The sequence below is a fragment of the Ochotona princeps genome, chromosome 11, assembly GCF_030435755.1.
Source record: "Ochotona princeps isolate mOchPri1 chromosome 11, mOchPri1.hap1, whole genome shotgun sequence".
NCBI lineage: Eukaryota > Metazoa > Chordata > Mammalia > Lagomorpha > Ochotonidae > Ochotona > Ochotona princeps.
The window spans coordinates 29,501,029-29,508,884 of record NC_080842.1 but is presented as its reverse complement, the minus strand read 5'-3'; the positions used below and the strand labels follow the sequence as shown (position 1 = coordinate 29,508,884).

The 7,856-nt window shown below is 35.6% G+C and overlaps 1 pseudogene; it reads left to right on the top strand.

The window, feature by feature from the left end:
* Positions 1 to 1,020: 1,020 nt before the first annotated feature.
* LOC118760005 (ornithine decarboxylase-like) lies at positions 1,021 to 7,386 on the top strand (annotated as a pseudogene).
* Positions 7,387 to 7,856: the final 470 nt, after the last annotated feature.

Genomic DNA, 7,856 nt, shown 5'->3' with positions numbered 1-7,856 from the left:
AGCTTGGTTTGGGCCCAAAGTCAGCAGCCAGGAATTCCATGCTGGTTCCCCCCTCATGGTGACAGGGGCCTAAGTACCCAGGCCATCATCTGCTACCTCACCCAGGCACATTACCAGCATGCTCACTCAGAAGTCAAGCAGCCCTGCAACATTAGTGTCACAAGTAACACCAATACCAGGTTTCATTTAAAAATTCTGGCCAGTATTTTGGATACTCACATTTCATATCAAAGTAGCAGGCCAGCTCTGATTTCTTCCACACTGCTGATTTAGCTTCACATTAATGTGCCTGGAAAGCAGCGGATGACAGATGGATGGTACAATATTTGTGTTACTGCCACCCAGGTGGGAAACCTGCTGAAGTTCCTGGTTGCTAGCTTCAATCCGGCATAACTCTGGCCATTGTGGGTATTTGTGGAGTGTAGCAGTGGATGGAAGATACTTCTCCCCCACTGTGTGTGTGTTTCATTCATTCTTTCAAATCAAATAAACATTTTTAAAAATTAACAATATCAACTATTGACAAGAATATAGAAAATTTGGATCTTTCAACTCATGGTTGTATTGTTCACTGAAACAACTATGTTTATATACAGCTTCTCTAAAGAGTGGTTTGTATTCTCTGTGGTCAGTAAGCTCTCTTCTAGAAATATATTAAAGAACAATGCTTGATGATGAACATGAGAGTAAATGACTGACAAAAAATCATATCATATTAGCCATAAACTGGCAATAGCTTACTGATTCTATGTCTATTCTGGGCAGTTGTTTCTTATTCCATCCTAAATTTTTTTATTGATACTATGTAGTCATTGAAAAATTTTATGGTTCCTTTTAAGAACATGACAAAATGACACAAGGTAATGCTGGCAAAAGGAACCAGAAAAAATGTATTTGATTATTTCAAGAAAATTCAGAAATTCAAGAACAAATTGATACACTAATATGATGTTTTATTGCATTTGGGTGATTACATTAAACAACAGCAACAAGAAAACAGTACCATGACTTTCACGAGACATGTTCCTTATACGTAAAGGAGCATGGATAACTGAGAAGGGTAATCTTAAGACCTTTACAAGCATATCACAATTTTTCTTTTCCTTGACTAGGATTACTATTTTAAGGCTGCCAATTTTTAATGATTTTTTTGTACCTTGCATCAACAGTTGGAATGTACCAAAATACTGCGTTTTAGTTTAAAATTGTGTGCTTTTAACTGTAATTTCAAATGAAGGCTTTATATAGGTATAAAATTTTACATATTTTTGTCTCAGAATACATTATGTGTTTTGTTGAAAGGTTATCATCTATTAAAGTATCACACATTGTGAATAGTTTTTTTTGTTCTTAAAAATATTTACAATTTTCAAAAATATGGAGTTAAATCCAGAATTCTTTTTCAATTTGAGCCATATACTATCCTTACCAGCAGCATTATTTTTAGGCATTGTTATGCTTATGATGTCTAATGTCCTTTGTTTTAAATGAAATATAATCGTATTTATGCAATTAACATGTACCCTAATTTTACATTATTCCATTATTTAAGAAAAATACTTATTTTGATCAGATCAAACTTTTTTTTTCATATCAGAGCAGCTGTTCCTCATTTTCATTCTGGTAATTTTTTATTATCAACAGATTTTGTGTATTGTTCTTCAATGAAAATGCAACAAATGCTACAGAAAAAAATGTTTTATTTAATCTACTTTTTAAATCAGTCACAAAACAACTAGAAGTGATTTAGATTCAAAGTAATTTGGAAAGGAATTAATTTTTCAGATGTTATTTTTGAAACAAGCTCATGCTAGAGAGTAATCCCCTTTGGCCTATTCTCATGCTGCCTTTGGAGTTAACTGCATTAGAGCAGCTCATGGTTGCTTGAGCTGATTTTGCCCTGTTGCTGTAACACTCTAGGCACGTTAAAGAATATGCTGACCAACTGAAAGTGACTTCAAAGATTATAATTTGAGCACCAAAATAAATAATGTTTACTTTGTATTTCAGTCCGAAGAATAAATATTCACACCCTAAATCTCTAAGTAAATGTGAAAGGAAGGACTAATCCCGGTAATTTTTCTAAATTACGCTACCATCAACAACATTAGAGGGCAGACCAACATTCTTTCCCTAGAGTACATATTCCAGGATCATGTTATTTTTAACTTGTTAAATCAGACACTTCAACAAAGAGAGTAAGTTTCTTTGTTCAAAAACAATGTTTATAACTGAAGATATGAACAAGGAGGGGTGTTTCCAGGCCCCCACAATGGGCAGAACAAGACAGTCTACGTAAATACCTCTGTACTTTATATCAAAGTGACCTCTTGATACAATGAAGATATATGATAGTCCTTAAATACTTAAGGGTACCTCAAAATTACGAACAATACAAAATCAAACATGAACTTATTTTGATGAAAAAAAATTTGAGAAAAAAGTTCATGGTATGTAAAAAATGTATATTGTGGGAAAAACCAGGAATTACATGTAGAAATGTTTTAGTAACTAGGATTAATGTCTTTTTGACTTTACAAGATCTCATCAAATTTTATTTCCCCAAATTATTCCAGTTTAGTTCCTTTTTTTATTTCTACATTGAAGCATGTCATGTATTTGTAATACATTCTTAAGATTTTTTTATTGAAAAGTAAGATTTACAGATGGGAGAGACAGAAAAATCCTCCTTCCACTGGTTCACTCCCCAAGTGGTTGCAACAACCAGGACTGAGCTGATCTGAAGCCAGAAGCCAGGAACTTCCTCTGGGTCAGCTACACAGGTGCAGGTTTCTAAGGAGGAAGCCAGAGCAGACGTAGAGCAGCCGGTATATGAACTGGCATGCACATGGGATCCTGGCGCATGCAAGGTGAGTATTTTAGCCACTAGGCTACCACACCGGGACCTGTAATACATTTTTGTTAGCCACCCATGGCATTTCCTCCCACAATCACTTTAACCTTCATCAATTTTTAAAGAAATTATTCAGCAAATTTTATCCTGTTTGAATCTCAGAGATGCATAAATGTATGCATATAATGTGGTAATATTTTTCAAAATGACAGAATCGTAGGGGTTAAAAATGGCAAAAAAAAAAAAACCCACCTCATCTAGGAAAAATATAGAATTAGCCTAACTAATTGCATTGGAGACGCATACACAAAAACATTAGTTTAAAGGATTTCAGAGTAATGCTCAGATACTGACAGCATATATACCTCCATCTAACTTTAGATAGACAAAAATTTAGTTATGATAAATAGTCTTCCAAATTGCAATGATTTTAATTTTTTTTTTTGGTAATATTCCAAAATTGACTCTAGAATGACTGTACACAATGGATGATAAAATAAATGTGTAAATATTATTGTTAGGAATTAGCATTTTCACTGTGGTGGTAGGAAAACAATAAAAGAAGGCAGAAAAAATAGAAAGAATTTTCTGATGTCCAATTGCAATTCTTTGTAAAATGTAAATGTATTTCTTGGTGTTGCCCTCTGAAGCAACCTAGAAAACAAACACATTGAGAAGACCTTGGTGTCTAAATAAAAGAAACTAAGGCTTTTAGAAGAAAACATTTTCTCTAGATTTGGAACTTTCATTTATTCATTTATTTTAATGTTTCTATTTATTTTTTCTTTTTTAAAAGAGTTTATTAATATATTTGATTCTCAGGGTAATAGTAAATGTATTATGAATATTACAACACAATTCTTATATTAATTGATATTAAAACAAAGAGAACAGATTCCATGTAGTTCACTAATAAAGTTATAAGGCTAATGAAACTTGCCTACCTCCTGCCTTCTTCCCCCTTTCCCTCCACCATTCTTTTTTTTTAATTAATTAGTTGGTTTTATTATTCCATGATACAGTGCTATAGTCTCCACGATTTTCCCTCCCCCTAATCCAAATCCCCTATCCCAATTCCCTCCATGTCATTATAATAGTATAGTCCTTCATAATCAGTCATAAGTTACATCATTGTGCTATTCAAGTATATCCTGACATTTGTAGGCATGGACACCAGCAAAGATTCCAGCATCCTATTGTCAAAATACATTCAGGGCCCGGTGCAATAGCGTAGTGGTTAAAGTCCTCACCTTGCATGCGCCAGGATCCCATATGGTTGCCGGTTCTAATCCTGGCAGCCCTGCTTCCCATCCAGCTCGCTGCTTGTGGCCTGGGAAAGCAGTCGAGGACAGCCCAAAGCCTTGGGACCCTGCACCCGCGTGGGAGACCCGGAAGAAGCTCCTGGCTCCTGGCTCCTGGCTTCGGATCGGCTCAGCTCCAGCCATTGCGGCTGCTTGGGGAGTGAATCATCGGATGGAAGATCTTCCTCTCTGTCTCTTCTCCTCTCTGTATACCTGACTTTCCAATAAAAATAAACAAATCTTTAAAAAAAGATATAGTCAGCAATTTCACTGGGAGCCTATCTTTGATTTGGAAGTAGAGATGCACATTGGATTGTATCTTCACTCATAGAGACATATGTGATAGTTTCCACTATAGTGTTAGTATTCATCCCTTTTAAGTGAAAATCCATAAAACAAAATCAACTGTGAGAAAAATAGAAAATTTACAGCAACATGAATTTAAGATTTTTTTTAATGGAGAGGCAGAAATAGAAGCAACAGTGCAATGCACCATTACAATTATTAAAGGGGTGGCATCATGATATAGTAGGCCAATTTCTGCCCACTGCAGCCATTTGGGTAGTGAGTCAGTGGATGGAACAATTATTTCTGCCTTTCCTTCTCTCTGTAATTCTGCCTTTCTAGTAAAAATGAAATGAATCTCAAAAAATTACAAATTGATTTTTGCACCAAAAAGTATAGTAGACATATTATATAATTAAAAGCAACAGCAATTTGTTGGAAATATCTATTTATTGATTTGAAATTCGGAACTACAGAGATAGAGACAAAGAAAGAGATGGAGATCTCTCATCTTTTGGTTCACTCCACAGAGATCACAATGGCCAGGGATAAACCAATCCAAAGCCAGTAGCCAGGAGTATCATCTGTTTCAACCTTCTGTGGGAAGTGCCCAAACACCTCTAAGTGAGAAAGAAGGGGTATCATCAGGATTTCCCACTTGGTTTATCTTCAACAGGCACAACAGCAGGAAGCTGGATCTGAAGTAGAGCAGGAAGTTCTCAAACTGGCATCCTTTGGGGATGCAAGCAGAGCTGGCAATCACTTAACTTACAATGCCACAGCCTTGACTGCCAAAGCAATAGCAATGCTCTCCAGCAGAAATAGGACTTATAGGACTTATAGGACTTATCTTATCAGCAAATAAGATAATGTACCTAATCTAATAGGAAATAAACTGAAAATGTACAGTGTATACTAGAGTGAAATGAATCCTAAACAAGCACCATTCAGTAAGGGTTGTTTTCTACATAATCTGCATATTAAGATTTTAATATCAGTGGGAGTTATAATTCAGATTTTGCCTGTTTGTAATAGAAAAAATTCACTTACTACCTTACAATGATAGCGATAACAACAATCACAATGCCTTTTCAGAGAAGATCATAACAACACTATGGAATCAAGAATATGCAGATAAAACTTATTTAATTGCAGTACATACAAATCAAAGTACAGGTAATGTCGCACAGATGTTCCTGAGAATTTAGGTAGGTGAGGGAAGCATTAGAAACACTTTTGTCCTATCATTCTCTGATGCTCTTTTATGCAACATTTTTCTTTATCAGTTCCTGGTCCTTTACTGTGTCCCATCTCAGCAGAAGGCCCTACTTATAAATTGCAAACACTTTGAAATTGCTTAGGTCACTTTCGGTGTCAGGGCTAATTCATACTAATTACAGAGAGGCATCTGTCTCCGTCTGCTCTTCTTTAAATTTTGAACTTTAAATACAGCAGTGCATAAGTTGAATTGGTTCCATTTTAGTTGTTCTTGTTTTTAATAATTGGTGCATGGATCCCTGGATATTTTGGAGAAAGAAGTTATGAAGTTGTCCTTTAATAGTGAAAATAAATTCTTTCAAAGTCCCCCTTTTCCCTCTGAATTACTGTACTGGGAGGAGTTTATCAATTTTTCTGACATTTGAAGGAAAATAAAAACTCCTAATCAGAGTGATACAGACAGTTTCTCTTCAAATCCTGCAATGCCCTTTACACTACAACTACTTCTTTTCATTCTTTAAAAAGTCTCCTAACAACAGCAAGTCTGGTTGAAGCTTTCTGGTTTTGGCTCACTGAGTTTTACTTTCTAGTGGTAAAAGTGGTTTAAATGTAGAAGACAAGAGAACATACATTGATTGCTGTTTCTAAACATGCTTGCTCAGGAGATTTGTGACATGTGGATAAGCGATATCTGAAATTGTTTCCTCTAATGTACAATGACAATTATAATACAATGAAAATTAAAAACTAAAAATGAAGTAACGTTTCAAAATATCAGAAAATAATGAAATAAACTATATTACATTGCATGAACCAAATTGTGATATCATGAGTATCCCTATCAACTTTCAATCAAATAAAATTAGATTATGTTTCAACCTATCCAGAGAGAAACTCAATTCTTGGGATTGCCACTGTTGATTCTAAAGCAGTTTGTTGTATCGATGTTGATTTTGGTCCTGCCACCCCAACACAAAGGCCTTCTTTTGCAATACACAAAAGAGCTAAATAAATATTGCAGTTGTCCGATGTTGGAAGTGGTTGTGCTTTCTCTGAAACATTCTGGCAAATTATGTTTGATGCCTTCTGTGCCTTTGACATGGGATTGTTGATGCACCTGCTTAATTCTGGCAATGGCTTTCCTGGGTCTGAGGATGGGAAACTAAAATTTGAAGAGATCACCAATATAATGAACCAAGTATTGAAAAAGAATATTCTCCCTAAGACTTCAGAGTGCGAATTATAGCTGAATTGGGAAGATAATACATTGTATCAGTCTTCACTCTCACAAAACAGTTATATTAAAGGAATAGACAGTCTCTGATGATGAAGATGAATTGAGTGAAAAGACCTTTATGTATTACATGAATAGGGTCATATATAGCTAGTTCAATTGTATTCTTTATAATGGTGCACATGTAAAGCCTTTTCTGCAGAAGAGATCCAAATCATTTAAGCAGTAGGATTCCTCAAGCACATTGGCACCTACATGTGGTGACTTTGATTGGATTTGCTGAGCTCTTTAGCCTGCCTGAAATATAAGTGGGTGATTGGATGTTCTTTGAAAACATGCTTGCCTGCCTTGTTGCTGCTGCTTCTACATTCAAAAGACCTGAGTCTGATCATTTAATATATGGTATCAAGAACAATATGACAACTTATGCAGAAAATCTGGAACAACGTTTCTTCCAAGCAAGAGGAGCAGGATATCAGTGTTCTGTGTCTTAATGATTGGGCAAGTTTGAATTATCATCCCCAAACATGTGCTTCTGTTGTATTGGTTTATAGGTATCTTTGTTTAGCAGTCAACTCTGAGTGTAGCTTGAATTAAGAAGCGGCACAGGCGAATTATACTTATTTTTTTCTAATTTTGGTATCTCTTTGCTAAGGGTAGAATTGGCCCTGTAAGACAGAAGGGTAGGAGATAAGGTTATACTTATCTGTGTCCCTGTGAAAATTTATGTTGTATATTTGAAAGATAGAGTTACAGATTGAGAGAGGGAAGGACAGAGAGGTGTTTGATTCAGTCCCCAAAGACTTGGGCCATTTTCCACTGCTTTGCTGGGCAAATCAGCAGGGATGGATAGGAAGCTGAGCAGTTGGCATTAGAACTGACACCAGTATAGAATGCTAGCACTGTGGGCAGAGGCTTTAGTCACTATACCAAAACATCATCCCGAACACTAATGTTTTGCATA